Here is a 21,239-nt window from a genome sequence, read left to right on the forward strand (position 1 = left end):
TTTATGGCATGGCAGCTGGCCTCTACCAGAACTAATGTTCCAGAATCACAATGGAAAAGTCACAATGTCTTTTATAACTCATCATCAGAAGTCACACATCATCATTTCTGAAATATCTGATTGGTTAGAAAGATCAACTTTATTTAGTTTGTGAGAAGCTTGTAGGGTTTAGTGAATTGCAGGAGTTAAGAATTATTTTTGAGGCTGGCTAGCATACCTCCTACAGAGACTACAGGGACTTAAAAATTTTAAGGATGCTCATGATCACTAGCCAACACTTTTAATCAATGCATTGATGAATTAATTATCTTCTGTTCTTGCTCAAGAGACATACCCTTTTGGTGAGTAAGTAAACTCATATGATTAATAAAACACTTCAGCATTCTCATTCCACTGTTTTACTATTTGTTGTATATAAGAGGTTAGAAAACTATGACAGAGTCTACAGCCTATTTTTGTTTGAACTCCAAGTAAAAATGGATTTTATATTTTAAAAGTTGTTTTTTAAAAGGAAAAATATGAAGAATGTGCATCAAATATGTAATATGGCCTATAAAACCTAAAATATTTACTATTTACCTTTCAGAAAAAGGTTCTGACTCCTGTCCTAGATTATACCAATAGACTGTTGTTTTTGTTGTTGTTGTTGTTTTCTTTTTCTTTTTTTTTTTAGATGGAGTCTCACTCTGTCACCCAGGCTGAAGTGAAATGGTGCAATCTTGGCTCACTGCAACCTCTGCCTCCCAGGTTAAAGCAATTATCCCGCCTCAGCCTCCCAGGAAGCTGGGATTACAGGCACCCACCATCATGCCCGGCTAATTTTTGTATTTTTGTAGACATAGGGTTTCACCATGTTGGCCAGGCTAGTCTTGAACTCCTGACCCCAGGTGATCCACCTGCCTCGGCCTCCCAAAGTGCTGGGATTACAGGCATGAGCCACTACACCCAGCCTGGTTTTTCAACTTTATCTATTATAGCTTAACATGGACCTAAAATCAAGTAACTCAACCGGGTAGAGAAACAGAATTTATTTTAGTCATTCTATGTATCCTATAGAATTCAAAACTTTTGATAAATTTTTCATAGTGATAAAACCATATCAATCTAAATATATTTTCTTTGTATAAAAACTTCAAAATCTGTATCACATGTATTTCAGTGTATAACATCTTTCAATCTATGCCACACATATTCCCCACACTTGCACCAATATTAATTTATAAACACATTTTATGTTTACGTCTTCTCCTCCAGGGTTTAACTATCTGGTTATGCTGAATTGGAGTTTAGTAAGAAGCCTAGGGTCAAAGTAAAGTAATAGGAGCTAGACACAATCAAGTTTGGTATTTTCTTCCAAAAACAAAAACAAAGAGCAAAAGTAACCTACCTTAGATGAAATCATTACAGAGTCTTGAACCTGGCTCATTGGATTTTACTGTACGGGACATTCAGTAGAATAAACAGGTTTATGCTTTTTGAAAAAAACTAACCCTCCTCAATACCCTATTCCAGTTTCGAAGATTATAGTCACCCATTTCTTGTCCTAATTTTATATATGAGAGCTAGGAAAATTGTGAATTTGTATGTAATAATTCAAATATCTGAAGGATTTATCTTTTTACAGTACCTCTGCTACATGAATGTTTTGGCTTCAATACACAGAATATTATATTTTAGTAGTCATAGTTGCTCTCTGGTTCTTTGACAATGCCTCGAGTTGTATTTCTACTTGCCTTTTTTATTTTTAAATTCTCAGGCAGAGTTAGAAAAAAAACATTTCCACCTGAAAAAACATATTCTTTCTGCCTTTTATTATGGGAAATAGTGGCATTCATTGAAGTGTAAAAGTCTTGTTCTAAATATAAATTTTATTCCAGGTGACCACCAGTGATGATTCAATAACTGCATTAATAGAGTTATCAATATCTGCAAAAAAGATCTCTGCTCGATTCTGTAATATGCACAGATTATTATCACATTAAAAAAAACTTGAAAGCCAAATTCTTATGTTTCCTTTTTTTTAATTGCCTGAAAATCCTCATCAAAAATGCTGCATTTGTCAGCATTATTTGGTAAGATTATAGAAGTCACCTAGTAAGAGTGGATATTACATGACCCATAAAATCACTGAATGTCCAGGGGGAAAGACTCTAGGCTGAGCTTTCAGAATTAGCATCCTGAACCACACACAGAACTGTCATGATAAAGTAGACCCTGACCTTGAAACCATGCTATTTCTACCACAACTTAAATCAACAAAGTGAATGTCCCATAAAGAATCTATTTTTTGGCCGGGCGTGGTGGCTCATGCCTGTAATCCCTGCACTTTGGAAGGCTGAGGCGGGTGGATCCCTTGAGGTCAGGAGTTTGAGACCATCCTGGCCAACATGGCAAAACCCCGTCTCTGCTGAAAATACAAAAATTGGCGGGGTGTGACGGTGCTCACCTGTAATTCAGCTACTCAGGAGGCTGAGGCAGGAGAATTGCATGAACCTGAGAGGCAGAGGTTGCAGTGAGCTTAGATCATGCCACTGCACTCAAGTCTGGGTGACAGACTGAGATTCTGCCTCAAAAAAAAAAAAAAAAAAAAAGAGTCAATTTGTTTATGTAGCTTACTTCTGAATCAGTCTCATGTATATGTTTTTAACCAACTGCAGTTGAGCCTGGGATAAATTTTTTCACATGCAACTTTAAAAAGCAGATTTCACAATGTAATGAATTTTCAAAATGTAGAAAGCCAGTTCAAAGTTTTGTAGCAAACCAAATACCATATGACCACTTTTTGGCCACTTGTTCTCTTCATTCTCTTTCTCATTTTCTTGCTGTCTTACTATCTTGTTCTCACTCTTTATGATCTATCTTATTTTCCTAATAATATCATGTTTTATGAATTTTGATGCTATGACATTTGCCTACTGTTTATATTATCTATATGAAATGAATTCCCTATTTAGTATTTTATTTGATTGTGCTTCAGTATCAACATTGCAATCACTGTTTTCTTTCATTTATGCTTGTCTAATGTAATTTTAGCCTTCATTTTACATTTATGCTTGATGGGTCAATTTTTAAAAAATATCTCATCAACCTGAAGTCACTTAATGTTTATTTTTTAATCCAATCTGTGAGCCATTTTAAGAAGTTATTTTCCTAAATGAAACTTTCATTTACATACGAGCTCATCAATCTAAATTCCTTCACAATTTAATCTAATAGTTGCTACATCCATCATAGATTTTAATTCAAAGATCTTATTTTTCGTCTCTTGTTGAATCCTTTTAAATCTCCACAAAATCAGGTTGTCCTTCTTCACGGCATGTTGCTTTGTTTTCTTAGCAAGAGCAAGCATGTTTTTGAAAGTTCGTGAAAACACAAAGTCATTTTTCAACAAATATGTTTCCCTTCTTGCAGCAAGTCTTTTGTAGAAAAGCCATGTCAAAATTCAAAAGAATTGGATACTCCTTCTTTTGCACAGCAGAATTACTTCAAATGCTTCCATTTTTGACTTTATTATTTTTTCTAGTTAAGACAAAGGGATTTTAATACAATGAACTGGTCAGGTATATGGAAAAAGTGAAAAAATAGCCAGTGCATAGAAAGGCAAGCCAGAAATAAGGAAGCACAGGAAGCACTGGCATCCTGGGCTATCAGGAGTGAGAGAGGAGTCACCTGACCCAGAGCACAGCAGAAAATGACAGGGAAGAGATTTGGCCCTGATGAAGTTGCCCCTCGCCAACAGGAGGGAAGGCGAGAAATGCTGTCATTCTCACTTTCCTTTCCTGCAGCTCCCTGTCTTTTTTCAATTTCTCTTGTTGCCCAAAACAAATGAAAGAGACATGGAAGTCTAGTAAATACAGGCTGAAAAGTTTATCTTTCCTTTTAGAAGAAACAGAGTAAAGGAGAAGAAAAGAGAGACAGCAAACAGGGTCACCAAATAGGCACTATCTACCTATTTTGCTAGTCAGCAACATTCTCACTCATCTACCAATTTTAATTTACCATGCAAACGTTTATGGTCCCACCTAACCTGAGACAACTTCCTGTCTTTAAAAGTCAAATCACTTACACCTCTTTTACAAGGAGGAGAGACTCAGTCTGAATAATCATAAATTTTACTTATGGTAAATAGCAAAATACTTTTTGAGTTCTAAACATCTTACAAAATCAACCATAAAAACTAGACAAAATATTAAAAGTATTTGCTTGAAGACATTGGAGAATTACTAGGGCAGTACAGACTACAGGCTCCTAGACCCCAGATGAAAGAGAAGTACGAAGAACTGAACATGATAATTGTCACTGAATTTTGTAATTCTCAAAACAGTGGAGAAGCTGAGTAAGTGAGAAGAGCTTCCATCAGTCTTATGAGGCTAGAGGGGCCAAAGCTCCACCAACCATTAAATACCATGGGAAATTTCTCAATCTACCAATTGGCTCTTCCAAAGAGTAATAGCCTTGGAATAGCAGGAAAAACAAAAGAAAATAATTCATTCCTTGTAAAGACTGAAGCACTACACCGAAATAGTGCAATCACTGTTTGAATTAGGTAAACTGGCTCCAATTTAATTGCCTTTGAAAATCAGCATTTTGAAATGTCTCTGGAGAAAAATAATAAAATCCATAGCTTCAAAGTATTTCTAAAATATTTAATCTACGGTGTCCAGAATCCAATCAAAATTACCAATATGCCAGGAAAGGAGATTAAATGAGGACAAAGAAGAGAGAGAGACAGGAAGAGGAAGAAGCATACACATAGGAGATACAGATAAAAGTTAGCAGACTATGTTAATCAGGATTCTCCAGACAAATAATACCAAAAGGATATAGATGATAGATAGATAGATAGATAGATAGATAGATAGATAGATAGATAGATGATAGATAGATACATACGTACATAGATACATAGACATATAGATACAAAGATAGATACATAGATACATCAAAGATAGTTGGATATTTACTACAAGGTATTGGCTCATTCTGCTATAAAGACTGAAGTGTCCCACAGTCTGCCATCTGCAAGCTAGAGGCCCAAGAAATCTGCTCCTGTAGCTCTAGTTGTAATGGAAAGGCTGAGAACTGAGGAAGCCAGTGGTATACAGTCCCAGTCCCAGTCAAAAGAACCAGGGAACCCAGTGTCTGAGGGCAGGAGAAGATTGATGTCCAGACTCAAGCAAAGAAAGCAAATTCTCTCTTCCTGTATCTTTTTGTTCTATATAGGCCACAGATTGGAGGATGCCCACCAACATTGTTGAGGGTCATCATTCCTACCTGGTGTATTGGCTCAAATGTTAAACTATCCTGTAAACATTCTCATGGTTACACCCAGAAACAATGTTTTGCAACCGATCTGAGAACACCTTAGCTCAGTAAACTAAACATCACAGAGTAAGAGTTTTTAAATTAAATGTATAGATATACTTAAAAGATTAGACTAAGAATGGAACAAATGTATGATGAAAACTATAATAAGAATTAAATGAGAATTTCAGAATTGAAGAAAGATACAATGAAGTTTAGGTGAAAGTAGGTAAGTTAGAAAATATTTTAGATACCACACAAGAAAAGATTATTGAGCTTGAAGATCAGAAAAAGTAGCACATTTGATACATAGATAAAAATGTGGACAAACAGCCTGAAAGATCTGTGGGGCTGAGTTAACAGTTTGAATACACATGCAATTGGAGTCCCAGATTGAAACACAGAGGTGCAGTAAGAGATAAAAAGGCAAATGACAGGTAAATATCCAGCAAAATCTAAATTAATACTGTTGTTTAAAATAACATCTTCCAAAGCTTAAAATATGTATTTAGTATTATAGAATTAATACGTATGATTACAATCACAAAACCAGTAGGAGGAATAGGTGGATTAAAACTATTTTAAGATTTTGTATTATCTAAAGAGGAATAAAAGTATGACTTATTAGACTTTTAGTAAGTAAAAAGTTTATGTTGAAAACCCTAATGTAACACTGAAAAAAAAAACTGTTTACTGACAAGCTATCAGAGGATAAGAAATAGAATAATCTGGGATGTTAAAGTCTCCCTTTATTATTGTGTGGGAGTCTAAGTCTCTTTGTAGGTCTCTAAGGACATAGGCATGGGCAAGGACTTCATGACTAAAACACCAAAAGCAACAGCAACAAAAGCCAAAATTGACAAATGGGATCTAATTAAACTAAAGACCTTCTGCACAGCAAAAGAAACTACCATCAGAGTGAACAGGCAAGCTACACAATGGGAGAAAATTTTTGCAATCTACTCATCTGACAAAGGGCTAATATCCAGAATCTACAATGAATTCCAACAAATTTACAAGAAAAAAACAAACAACCCCATCAAAAAGTGGGCAAAGGATATGAACAGACACTTCTCAAAAGAAGACATTTATGCAGCCAAAAAACACATGAAAAAATGCTCATCATCACTGGCCATCAGAGAAATGCAAATCAAAACCACAATGAGATACCATATCACACCAGTTAGAATGGCAATCATTAAAAAGTCAGGAAACAACAGGTGCTGGAGAGGATGTGGAGAGATAGGAACACTTTTACACTGTTGGTGGGACTGTAAACTAGTTCAACCATTGTGGAAGTCAGTGTGGTGATTCCTCAAGGATCTAGAACTAGAAATACCATTTGACTCAGCAATCCCATTACTGGGTATGTACCCAAAAGATTATAAATCATGCTGCTATAAAGACACATGCACACGTATGTTTCTTGTGGCACTATTCACAATAGCAAAGACTTGGAACCAACCCAAATGTCCAACAATGATAGACTGGATTAAGAAAGTGTGACACATATACACCATGGAATACTTTGCAGCCATAAAAAATGATGAGTTCATGTCCTTTATAGGGACATGGATGAAGCTGGAAACCAACATTCTCAGTAAACTATCGCAAGGACAAAAAAACCAAACACTGCATGTTCTCACTCATAGGTGGGAATTGAACAATGAGAACACATGGACACAGAAAGGGGAACATCACACACCGGGGCCTGTTGTGGGGTGGGGGTAGGGGGAAGGGATAGCATTAGGAGATATACCTAATGTTAAATGACGAGTTACTGGGTGCAGCACACCAGCATGGCACATGTATACATATGTAACTAACCTGCACATTGTGCACATGTACCCTAAAACTTAAAGTATAATAAAAGAAAAAAAGAAACCAACAAACATATTAACTCCTGCAATGGAAATGCATAAAACATAAACTTAATAAGCACCAAGCTACAATATATTTTTGTGCCTGAATTATCCAATTGAGATATTTACATATATTAAAGTTACTGTCAGTTCTCCATTTAAAAAAAAAGAAATAGAATAATCTAAAAAAAATTCCGAAGAAATTTAAAAATGGTTACAAGAAGGAATGAGGCAGAAGTGAACAAAAAGAAAACAGAGTAAGATAATATATTTAAACCCAAATAGTTCAGTAATTACATTAACCATAATTAGACTAAATCTTACTGTTAAAAAGCAAAGGTTGTCAGATCAAAAAATAAAAAGATTATCTAAAAGTAGATACAAATCCTTAAATATAAAGATACAGAAAATTGTCAGTAAAATAATGTAAAAAGATATACTATGCAAACAATAATATTTTTGAAAGTTTTATAATAAGTAGTTAATTAGGCAAAACTATGCAAAATTTACTTAATTTTGGAGTAAGTAGATTTCAAAGAAAAAATTATTACTAGAAATAAAGACAGATTACAATGATAAAAAGTAAGATTTGAAAGATTTGCAACAAGATTTACAGACTTACCCTAAAAGACCTGTAGAGAAAAATCACACTCAATAATTGCAAAATACACATTTTCCTCAAATATACATTTAATATTTACAAGTTTAGATAATATGCTGGATCATAAAAACATATCAAGAAAATGAAAAGGATTAAAATTTTGCTTAAAATATTCCCTGACCCCCACTGGCATTAGGCTACAAATCAATAAGAAAAATATAACTGGAAAACTCTCATATGTTTGTAAATGAATTAGTATACTTCCAAATAATCCAGGAATTAAGACACAAATATATATGGAAATCAGAAAATAAATTTTGAACTGATTGAAAAGTAAAACATAATTGTGTAACTTCCATTGTGTCTTTTCAGAAGTTTGATACAAGATCCACATTAACTCATGAACATTTTGAGCTTCATCAAATCGGTGTGTCCAAGGCTTAACATACAATATGGCTTTTGATAACATCCTAGACTTGATGCAGAACCTTTTCTTCTCTTTAGATTCCACTCAAAACTAGGAGAAGCCTCAAAGTTTATTTGGTAAAATAATATGGTGACGAAGCACAAGTTTTATGGTATAGGTTGCCTCTACAATTAAGAAGCGCGTAAGTGTTATATGTTTTGTCAGCATTGGTTCAAAATAAGACAACTTTTCCCTTTTTTGTGGTGATATACTGTTATTCCCCCAGACCATCTTCTCCCCAAAATATTTATTGAAATGGAAGGTCCCTGAATTTTGCAATATTATTCTTCCTTTGTCAAATATACATCTAACCAGCACATCTGGGGTGCTTTACCTGACCTGCTCACCAGGGAAAATCTGAATACTGTTAGGTTGAGCAAATTATGATCGGTGGGATGCCTACAGGACAAAAGTCCTAGAGACCTAATTTTAATACTAAGAGAAGAGTTGCTCTAACCCTGAGAGAAGATAGTGAAATTGTATTTACTAACTCTCCCACGTGAAGGCAAACTGCTTAGATCATCCTTGGTGACTGGCGTGGGGAAAAATATGTTTCCAGGCCAGTAGGGGTATTTCAAGGCAAGACGTGTTTATTTCCTCTAACGAACACACCATATCTGTTGCAGCAGCTGCAGTTGGAGTCACTAATTATATTTTCAATGATCCATATCATTTTCAACATGTACATGATTTTTTATGACAACCAAACAGGTGATTTAAAAGCGTGTGTAATAGGAATGAAATCTATTTTCAAATCTTGATGACAGATTTAACAATCATGATTCTCTAAGAAGTGTGACATTTTTTAAATAAAATGATAAAGACATTTATTTCCATGGGGTTTCACTTGGTCTTTCCTATTTTTCTGGACTTCACACCATAGGTGAGAGAGCTATTCTGGGCAGAGAGTCTGCTGGTTGCTGACTAGGAATACTCCAACTGGTTTTATTTTGAATGACTTTGCAGCAAATCTGCATTTATTACTTGAGCTATTTAATTCTTTACTTGGATGCTTGAGTAAAAGCAGAATTGCAGGTTGCTAGAAATCACATAAAATCAAAGTCAGCATAACATTTTTAAATTTTTGAGTGCTACTTTTCTCCCATTGCCTGCTTGTCGGAAGACAAGTTTGTTTGGGAGGAAAACTGAAGAAGGATTTCAATATATTCTAATTGCAATGTCCTTCCTCAAGGAACTCAGGCTGAATTTTAATCAAGGGACTTCATTGGAGTGACCAATGGTCTAATTTGCCTAGGACTGGAAGGTTTCACAAGATATGGGATTATCAGTGCTAAAGCCAAGACTTAAGACAGTTAGAAACCCAGTCTATGAATTGACTTTGGTGTTTGGGAACTGGGAGAAAAATTGTTACTCCTTTTGTGGTGACAAAAGTGGAGTTTCTGTTCACCAAACACCAAACAAACCTTTTCATATTATATTGGTTAATACATCAGTAGGCTGATTTATGAATACATCAGTAGGCTGCACATCTATTACTTTGAGTTCTTTTAACGACCACCACAAAACCTTGGGTGCCAAAGCATTCTGATGACCACTCCAATACGATTGCCTATTATGGTAATTGAAGTTAGACTGTCTCACACACTTAAACCCCAGTTTCCCACTCTTCAGAATCCCATTATTAAAAAGGACCTCAATTTTACGATAACTCAATTCCATTATTATCCTGAGCACGGAGATGACAGCCACCACAGAGCTTTTAAAATACTGGTATTCTCACCATACATTTTTCAATTCCTTTGTAAAGGTACTGTCTTCTGGGCACTCCGGAGATACACTGATGAGGGAAAATGAGAGAATTGCACTTAACAGATCTACTGCAGGATTACTTTCCCTCTAGAATCCAAATGTCTTCCCCTACATTATACAGAGAAAGGGCTGGCATTTTTTACCTCATGAATACAAGCTTTGAATCTAGACTTCAACAGCCAAATTAGCAAACAGATCAAATTTCAACTTCTCTAGCACTTAAATTCAGAATGAAGTTTAGTTAAACATTATAGTAAATTCGACTTCATCCAAAATTAAATTTTGTTCTTTTTGGATGACTCTGTGAATCTAGTACCATTATTGTTTTCCAGATATGTACAAATAAAAATAAATTATATTTTGGCATATATACTATATCCTCCTAGAATTAATTCTCTATTGGGGGCATATTGGGAAATAAGTATTGTTATCGCATTGAAGGCAGTTGGAGATTGTGGAGCAGGTTTGAAAAGACTAGGAATGCACAAACTGAATCAGGTGGCATAATTAAATAATATCTGTTTGAGGGAAGTCTACATTTCTAACAATGAAGTTGGAGTTTGTGCCAATATTATGAAAAATGGGTGAACTCTGGTGGTCAGACAACTCTGGTTGTCTGCTCAAGTGCACACAAATGTCAAATCTCAGAGTTGTGGTACTTCTTTGCTCATACCCTAAACAAAGGCATTAATGTAATGCTTAACTGATACTGCTGTACAGTCAACTTGTACTTTATGCTTCTGAAGATTTAAATTTTTGTTCTGATCCTTAGCCACATCTGCCCTGAAGCTATGGAACATAATAAACTCTTTTAAAGTTATATACCCTAAGCCTGCTTTTAACTGAAAGTTTATAGACGTAAGTGAACCTCTTTTTTGTCAGCCCTTCTTTACCTTCAGAAGTGGGCAGCATGCCCCTTTTTTCTTGTAATTATCCTTATTTCCATAAGAGTTGAATATAACAACAGCTTGATTTTCCAAACCCTTGACTTTGACCAGCCCTTCATTTCAAGTATCTATAGATAATTATTTAGGTTAAAATGATGTCATTGCATGACACAGATTACAATTCTCCCATTTTCCAACTGCAAGGTCTTCATGATTGTTTTCTTATGCAAATAGGCGATGAGCTCACTCCTGGAACCACATCATGAGAGGTATTTTTCTTCAACCACTGCTGAGATAAAGTTCTACACATAAGAGTAAGTGTCGGCTGGGCGCGGTGGCTCACGCCTGTAATCCCAGCACTTTGGGAGGCCGGGACGGGTGGATCACAAGATCAGGAAATCGAGACCATCCTGGCTAATACGGTGAAACCCCGTCTCTACTAAAAATACAAGAAATTAGCCGGACATGGTGGCAGGCGCCTGTAGTCTCAGCTACTTGGGAGGCTGAGGCAGGAGAATGGCGTGAGCTGGGGAGGCGGAGCTTGCAGTCAGCGGAGATCGCACCACTGCACTCCAGCCCGGGCGACAGAGTGAGACTCCGTCTCAAAAAAAAAAAAAAAAAAAAAAAAAAAGAGTAAGTATCATACCAGCATACATACACCTCTCTGAATACTTGAGATCAAAGTAAATTAATACAGGAAACAGGTAACAGATGATAAAAGAGGCTAAGAAGATGATTGGAGATTAGTGAGAAATACATAGATTAGTAACAGCAGGTTATCACCACTATACATAGCTTGGAAAAAAGTAATACCACAAAGCAAGGAGGCAATGGCATTGGAACCTAAGAGCCTGATCAAGGGGTCACCAGCAAGAAGCTGAAAGCAGGAAGCCTGTTTGTGGGTGTTTGAGGCAAGAAAAGTACGTGTCCATTGTTGGACACACCACCCAAGACAAGAGAGAAAGAAAAGTATCTTGGCTTCTTCCTTCCTTCTTTCATCTAATCTCTCTTTGATACCTGTTGTTATCCAAATGCTTACAAAAGACAGTTGACAAAAAAGCAGAACAGCCCTTCTGGCATACAGAACCCTGTATGGGAAAGATGAGGAACAACTATGAGGACAAAATGTTTAGGGTTGGCTCATTGGGACAGGTGGCAGGAAGGAAGGCAGTGGAAGGAAGGCAGGAATGGGAAAAAATAAAGGAGGAATGTACCCAGAGTGATAGTGGTGTTGGGGGATGGGTGCTGATGAAGGTAATGGGGGCAGTTTGATAGTAGCATAAAGCCATGGTGAATATCATATTTCTCAGATTTGTAATTCACCCCCTCCTCCACCCGATAAATAACATCCCCCGAGAAAGTACACCACCACAGAGTTCTCTCTCTTTTTAGACCACTCCTGGAAAAGACACAGCTCTGGGCTGACCAAAGATCATGATCCATCTCTGTGCAACATGGAAGACAAGACACCTCTAAGAAAAAACATGGTACATTTAATTGCTTTTGATAAATCTCTAGTGTTAAAACTTCATAGAGAAGGAAGAAGCAGAAGTGAAAATATCCAGATGATGTCCAAAATACTTCAAACTCCCAACCAACTCAGGATGTGGGTGTTTCAGGACAAAGATCCACGTTCAGGAAACTTTACTCTTTCAGGAGAAAACTGGCATGTCTGCTGGAATTGTATACGCCAGCTGCCAGTGATTCCTCTGAAGGAAAGAGAGAGATAATCCATACATGCTACTTGTAATATCAGTAGAGTTTGGGAGAGGAGAGGTTGAGGTAAGTGCCTAAGCCAAAATTTTGCAAGTGCTTTAAAGCTTTGTTTTTGAAGTAAATGTAGGTTCTCATTTTTAAGGTGAATAATTTATTAATGACATGTCGTAAGTTGTTTCTATATAGTTCATGCCTCATACTCAAAACAACATATGAGATGTCATCTGTTACTTCTGAAAAGTATGATTTTAATGAAGGCAAAATAGAAAGACAAAGTTATACATCTTATGATTGAAACTGAAACAAACTCAACAGGTACATGCAAAAAATAATGTCTGAGTAGAATTACACCAAAAAATAACTTTGGAAATCACTGGAGAGTTAGAATATGTGATCATTTTCTCTTCTGATAATTCTTTTAATTTTGTGCCTATTTATAATAAGCATATTATAGTGTTACACGTAGGTTTTATTCTTTAAATAAGTGAAATTTAAGTCACTGACTTTCAATTATTACTATATTTCCAGATAACATTTCCTCGCTGCTGCTCTTTAATAATTTTGTAATATTTTATACCTTTTTAATATACTAAATAAGATGTCAAGATGTATTATTATAATAATATAGTGCGCTTCTGCTGTCTAACACCTAATATTATTTGTAAATGAACTCCAGGAAAACATCATTTGAAAGGGAATTATTAAGTCTGGATGACTGCAAGTGCATCTTCTATTTTTAAAGCTGTTGATCTGATCACACTAACTAAATTTGCCGCAGCAACTTATATAAAATAATAATAGATTATGAATACTGTTTGCATCTTTGAATAAAGTTGCGATGTTCTTGCTGCATTAATATGATGCTCTATAACGTGCATGTTTTAATTTTGTATGTTGAGAATCTGCTTCCAATGTCCTTTATGACATTAACATCAAAGAATTTTTATTATTTATCATGTTATAATATTATGTTGTCACCCTTCTGTCCCAATGAGTGAAAAACATCACTAAAATGAATCCTGTAATTTGTGTTCCCAAGGTCTCACAGAAATTGAGTAGCAAATAGGAAGATAAGCTTGATAAATGTCCAATTGCCATCTACTGCTCTCCTCTCATATCCTCCCAGGGAACTAGATAGCCTAGGAGATTTTCATTAATTTCAAAGTCACTTGCATAAATCTAGCTCACACTAGGATGATAACTCACACTTTCTACTAACATGTATTGGGTTCTGTGGAATGAAGGAATGCTTTGGTTGAGCTCTGAAAGCATAGTTGTCTTTTTCACCAATGCCACAAGTTTCAAGGGAGAATATAAAGACTGTGTCAAGAATAGATAATCCTTTTATACCCACAAATAATTTCTATTGGTCAGGGTATAGTCACACTAACAATTAAATGTACAAAAAATTTCACTTCCATAACCTGTGCTTTTATCTATAAGGAAACATGGGGGATTGATTTCTGATATTGCTGTTCCTGCACACTTCCTGAAAACAAAATGCACTTAGCAAATGCAAATCCTTGCTAGACAAGGACTGCATCATTGATTCTTATACAGTGGTCACAAATGTAAATATAATCATGTGATGCCTGAATTACTACATTGTATAATTTTTGTCCTAATACCAACAGACAATATATTATTTTGGGTCTCTGAATGGCTCAACTGACTGGACAACAGATCAGAGACTTAGTCTCCTGAGGTTAAACTCGAGGTTTAGGTGTGCTCCTTTATGACCCTGAATAAATCAATTAATCTTTCTGCTCTAGTTTCACTCATGTGGAGCAGAAGTTGAAGCAAAATTCTGACTTAACCCATAATATCTTTGTCAATAATTATACACCTGCAAGAATACACACACACAGACACACATTTTTGAAAGACTCATTTAAGTAACATTTTATTTAACTGATTATTCTCCCAGGTATGTAAAAGAAAGTGCTGCAAATGAAATACCTCAAGTACAACATATGCTCATGCACACTACAGCATTAGCAAGGGAGAAAAATGAGAGCCCTTGTTTCATGAAAAGCAACTATTACTTTTGTCATTTCCTTCAAATTCCATATAGAATTGCGTTGATCCAGGAAACTGTTGAGAAGCATTAAAAAATCTTATGCTGAGGGGAATCCAAGTTCCATTCTCTCAGGATCTGTCACTTCACCTTTGAGTTTGATGGAGTGTGTTTTGCTAAATGCATGCAGCGATCGTTTCAGGTTTTATTGAATGGTCATGCTAAGGTAGGCTGGATCTGCAGATAACATAGATCTTGTCCATATTAGCTTCAAAGTGTCACAGACAAGCCTACTTGATAGCAAGGTATAAAGGCATCTCCCTTTGAAGATTCAACTGTTTGCTTTCTTATACCCATATACATAATGCATTTGTTTTCCTTTGTCAGCTTTCAGAATGTGTCGTTATTCCCTGCTCTCTGCTTTGGGCCTGCCATAACTGTTAGAGTGACAGCTTTTGGCAGTTTACATTAGCATCATTAGGAGCCTGATGATATGCTTTCTCACTGGGGCCCTGTCAAGGTTTTATCCCAACTATGTAGCACGAACTTCTGTGATTTGTGTAGATCTGTCATCAGCAGAGAGGGAGCAGTTTTAAAGACACAAAGAAAGGCCTTTGTACAGAAATAAGATAGTATCAAATTTGCTCTCAACTGTATCATTGTTCAGATTACAAAAGAACACCTGATGATTTTTCAACATAACAATTTTTAATCATTATCAATTTGATATATTATTTCTGAAATTTAGATATAACATGGATTTTATTTTTGTTTTATTCTGTAAAGAAGGAATAACAGCTAGATTATTTTTTAAGGACACATTTAAATAAATGCAATAAATGAATGTTATTTATAAACTAACAAGAAAACAGGATTGAATCAGAAAGTATCTGTATTTTCTATAGTATATTTTAGTTACAACAGTATTATTAAGTTGTCTTTCTGCCAAGGAATATTTAAAGGTAATTACAATTCTGAAATTTAACAGTTATCATAGTGTTTTTTTTTCTGTGATAACCTTTTAATTTTTGAAATCCGGGTACATGATAATAAATCTCTAATTAGCACATTCTAGTGAGTAAATGATTGCTCTAACTTGTTTTGAATACTTTTACTGTTAGTTTTTTTAATGTTTCCTAACCACTCCAAAATCCCATATATATAAAAATTAGAAGAATACTTTTAAAAATGTTATTTCAGAATGTTACAGAATACTATATTTTTCTCCTGACCAAGTGCTCTTATTTGCTCATTTTCACCTACTCTACCTAGAATACAGAAATATTTTATAAAGTGTTGTGGAAATTAGGTAGATAGATAGATAAATATATTTACACTTATTATCTCTCTCTACATATATATGTACACACTCATCTATATATAAACTTTTGTTTATGTACTAAAAAAATATAAAAACGGATTTGTAGACTAAAGACAAACCAACCTCCAAGTATGATGGATTCTTTAGGTTTTTTTGTTTTCTCAGTCTCTTAGGAGGTGGTCTTTTCTTTAGGCAGAATCAAGATCGTACTAGAAAACATAGTTTACGCAACTAAACCTGAACTTATGTTTTATGTTTTATGAGATACCCACTTAATCATGAAAAATGCACGGTAAAATAATTTCATTAGAATTTATTAGTTGCTGCTTTTTCAAAAAAAGGAAGTTTATAAAAATCAAGTATTGGTAAAAATATCTCAGGGCCTACACTCAATTTTATTATTTGTGTTATGGGGTATTAAAGCCATTATCATAGAGTAAAACTTAAGTCTCCACTATGGCATACAAGATCCTGGATCATCGGATCTAATTTCCCTTAACCCCATGCATTATTCTCCAACTTCCTCCGTCCAGCTGCACTGGCCACATCTTGGTTGCCCAGACACCAGACATATGCCAGACTCAAGGCTTTTAACTTACACTTTTCTCAACCTAGGACACCCTTCTCCCACATATCTGCTTGCTTCACACCTTCATTTCCTTCAAATCTCTGTATACATATTTTATTTTTATTACACACTACACTTCATCCCTTCTTCTTCATTCTTTATTTGCCTCTTTCCCTACTCTATATATTTCATAACACAACATTTTTTGACATTCTACAAAGTTCTATGCAAATTCAAATGTACTTCCAAGGGTTTGTGGGAGAAAATGAGATTAAAAGATAAAAATAAAGGTATATAAAATTTATTTATCAAACTAAGCTCCATTATGTTCCAAACAATTTTGTAAGCAATGATACAAACTATTTAGTCCACCTTCTAATGTGACCATGTCAATGCAGACTTTTATATATTATTCCCAGAAGAAAAATTGGTTCCTATTACATTATTTTTAAGATTAGGAAACAAACAGAAGTCAGAATGTGCCAAATCAGGACTTTAAGGTGGATAACTAATGACATCCCATCTGAACTCTCACACAATTACCCTTGTTTGATGAAAGGAATGAGCAGGAGCATTGGTGTGGTGGAGAAAGGCTCTGCGAGTTTTCTCAGGCATTTTTCCACTAAAGCTTTGGCTAACTTTCTCAACATGCTCTCAATATTATTCTTTTGTCCTCCAGAAAGTTAACCAGCAAAATGCCTCTTGGTAGCCATTGCTTTGATTGCACTTTGTATTCAAGATCAAACTGGTAAAGCCCTGCTTCATCTCCAGTTACAATTCTTCAAAGAAATGCTTCAGAATCTTGATCCCACTTGTTTTAATTTTCCATTGAAAGCTCTGCTCTTGTTTGCAGCTAATGTGCATGCAAACTTTTTGGCACCCATGAGTGCAAAGTTCACTCGCTTTTAATCTTCTAGTCAGAATTGTGTAATCTGAAACAGTTGAGATGTCTATGGCGTTGAGTATTGTTTCTGCTGTTATTGATCTTCTTCAACTAGAACACCAACAAAATTATTTTTTCCTTAGAAATTGTGGATGGTCTGTGGCTGCAGGCTTCATATTCAACATTTCCTCATCCCTTCTTAAAATGAATTATCAATTGATAACTTGCTGCTTTATTTGTGTTTCCTATAAACGTTTTAGAAATCATTGATGATTTTGTTACCCAAACTCAGGGGGTTCAGACTAGGTCCTGCTGCTCACCGCAGAGAAAGCCAATCACTGAGACAAGTACTGCCAGGGAATGCTTTAACTGGGTGCTGCAGACAAGGAAATGGGAGATCAATCTCATATCCCTCACTCTGACCAACTAAAATTAGAGGTTTATATAGCAAGGAAGAAATGGCCCTACATGCGGGAAAGCAAGAATTAGGGAAGGGTAAGGAAAAGGAGTTGGTCACCAGGAAGCAGGTGGTTGCTTAGGCCATTATCATGGGTGAGAGATCTGGCATCTAATTGTCCTGATGAGAGGATCTGGTGAGTTTCAGCTCTTTGATCTTATCTGGGAGGACTGATGGTAGGCTTCCTGAGAAAGGAACTTAGATAAGACAAATATAACTTTCTTAAATGTTAAGACTGGGTGGGTCAATTTCAATTTTTATTCAAAAGAAACTATAAACATCAGATCTATGGGACAACTGGGTCAGTTTCTGTCCCCCACTTTCTCTTAATCAATTCTTTAATCTTGGGAAATTTGGTCATGAATCTCTCTTGCTGTTTCATGCTGAGGAGGGGCATTGTGGGTAGCTGCATACCATGGGTGATGATGTGGCCACCCAGGAAACAAAAGTTAATTTAATACTATAGTTTTGTACTGAAACACAGTCTTATTCTAGTCCATCACTTCTACCAAAGATAAATCACAACAGGGCCAACCTATCTGTAAAATAAGCTTCAGTCCCACTATACTTGACCTGATTACCCACACAAAGTACAGCAAGAATCATTGTCCACATTAGGCTGTCCTAAATTAGCTTGGCTGGAACCTCTCACAAGGCCATTTAGGCCACAGCCCTGGGAAAATGACCACTTTGTCCAGCTGTGTCCCATAATAAATGAAGACAGATTCTTTTTGAACTTATGCAAACAACCACATTGCCATGAATTAAGAATATTCATAAATAATTTACAAATTCTGGAAAAATTAGGCAGAGGGAGAGGAATATTTCTTAAATTCTTTCTACAAGAATATTCACTACTGAATTGTTGAAGGCCAGATATAACTCAAAAGAAAATAAAAAAAGTTATCCAGACTCTGAAAAAAAAATAAAAAAACAGCAATGTGTCAAACAAAAAAAAAGCCATGAATGTATTTCTGTCCTCCATTAGCATAGTTCATGCAATCAACTCCTGCTCTACTTCATATTGGGTTAGCAATCTTTATGAACATGTCAGCCTTTCCATTAGAGTCCTGGAAGTTTTCTGTGTAGTCCTATGGCATAATCTTCAAGGTTTTCAGAAATCTGCATTTGAGAGTACATTTCATGAACTCCCCTGAAGAAGCAAGCCCTGGACTGTAGCTGATTATAGGCTTCTTTTTGAGAAGAATGAAAGCAAAACAATTGTGGATGACAAAAATCTTAGGACAGCCATAGGGAAAGACATAGTTGACAAGAAAATGTGGTTGTTTATGTGACATAAAATAATTTAACATCATAATCATTACTGATAACATATACTAAGACATATCAGAATTTCAAGAATATCTAATTAAAGTTAAAGCTAATTTTAATAAAACCTTATGAACAAATCTAATTTGTTAAGATTTCCATAAACCTTTTATGTCCTTTCATAATTTTTTATTATTTTACTAATTTTATCCCTTAAAATTGGCTCTTAAAATCTCACATGTCTGCCTCTTCTATGGAGGTCCCTGGGCCTATAGGGATTGAATAATTTAAATTCCGGCCCTGTGTTTTTCAAAAACAATTCATTTTGATTGTCATCTTCTCCCTGGTCTGAAGATGTGGCATCGACAAGTGTCAATGCTCAAGATTTAGCAAAAGCTAGTGCCTTTTTTAGACCCAGGAGTCAAAGCCCTCTAACTTAATAGCATAAGGATTAGCTGATAGGAAATTTGTACTGCAGAAAGTCCTATCATTTCTCTCTAACACGTCACAAGTTAAAACATTGTGATTTGGTGTCCAGAAGTTACTGCCTGCAGCACTTCACACGACTGTATTGAAGGAATTAGTTTACTCATTGCATATTTCTAGTTGCTAGCATTCTAGTGATAGAAATATGACCAAATTATCACAGATGTAATAGGTCTTATGCCAAACTTATCAAAGTAAGACAATTAACTGTTCTCTCCATCATTTACAAAAATGATAAATGTAAATATCAGTTTTGGAAATCTAATATGAGAATAAAAAGTATCCTTTTATACTATATAACAAAGAGCAAAGTAAGAACAAACACTTTTTTTCAGCTATTTAAAAGAGCATCATCACACATTTCCAAGATTGGTTGCTAGATACAGTATTAACAATGGATTAGGTAACTTTCAGCACTAAAATCTTCAAAACTATTCAAAGTTTTACATATTTTGTTTTCCAGTACTTGCATGAAGGCCCATCAGTAATAAATGGCTTGGGATCAAAAATCACCAGACAGTCTCAGTTTTTAAAAAACTTGCTATGTAATCCAAGTGAATGTCACTTAATTTTAATAAGAGTGGATACAGCTAAAGTAATTTTAGAGAATTATCAACAAATATAATTTCTTAAGGACGAAGCCAATCTTTTCTGAACATTAAAATGTTGTGTTCATATCAGTTTTTCTTCATTACCTAAAGGAAAAGATCTAAACCCACTTCAAAGTATTCATAGAATTGAATTTCCTCTGAAACAAGCACGATTTAAACATTTCTATTCTCATCTACTTTTCCAAATAACAAGATAAAAACATATTATTTCTATTCATAACTGATTAAAATAAGTATTTTATTTATTTTTTCTAGGAATCTTAAATCTCTTAAAGCTCTCTGGATTATCAGACATAAGCAAAACCAATCCAATTATAAATGGCTGGTGTGCTCTATCAATTATTGGGTGCTTCACAAAGATAGCTTATGAACTTCAGATAAAGAGAGGAAATCATAAATTGCTGGAAATGCATAGAAAACAATATAACTATTCCTAGAAACAAACAAAAGCTTTCCTTTAGTAACGTAAAAGCATCAATGGTTTTATATGTGTGTGTGTGTTTATATATATATACACATACATATATGAACGTGTATATATACATATATATGTGTATATATATATGTATATATACACGTACATATATGTATATATATATGCCAAACCCAAAGGAGAACAAAGAGTAAATGAATGAAAATTAAGAGCAAAATTAAATAAACAAAAAGCCAAACTCCAAATTTCCTCCTACTCAGTTTACTTTGGAGCCTACAGTGTTATGCAGAGCCTTAAATAAATTAAATAAATAAAAACACACAAGATAAGTATTTTGTTCCTGATATACAAATTAATGTTTTTAAATCTACCAATACCAATACTAGTATACATTTTGTGCAATTAAACAATCAACTTCAGGTACATGAGCAGTAAGGAGGTTAGTGCTAGTACTAACTATGCAGAATGGCAAATATTGTGTGAAGCAATGCAAACATTTATGTGATATTTGCCTTCATGCTAAATCTGGCTTTATGCTGAACTATATTAAAAAAGAATTGCCAAACTGCTAACAAATTTCTTTACAAT

At 35.0% G+C, this 21,239-nt stretch overlaps 1 long non-coding RNA gene across 2 annotated transcripts in view; it reads left to right on the forward strand.

Moving 5' to 3' along the window:
• The first annotated feature begins 8,295 nt into the window (after window positions 1-8,295).
• The window catches only part of LOC134757405 (uncharacterized), a 43,177-nt gene continuing 30,233 nt past the window's right edge, over window positions 8,296-21,239 (forward strand). For both annotated transcript variants that reach the window (XR_010131296.1, XR_010131295.1), the window contains exons 1-4: window positions 8,296-8,375; window positions 10,776-10,861; window positions 11,125-11,204; window positions 12,283-12,377. This is a non-coding gene — a long non-coding RNA (uncharacterized lncRNA). The remainder of the gene's footprint in view (window positions 8,376-10,775; window positions 10,862-11,124; window positions 11,205-12,282; window positions 12,378-21,239) is intronic.

This window comes from Gorilla gorilla, chromosome 17 (genome assembly GCF_029281585.2).
Source record: "Gorilla gorilla gorilla isolate KB3781 chromosome 17, NHGRI_mGorGor1-v2.1_pri, whole genome shotgun sequence".
Classification (NCBI taxonomy): Eukaryota; Metazoa; Chordata; class Mammalia; order Primates; family Hominidae; genus Gorilla; species Gorilla gorilla.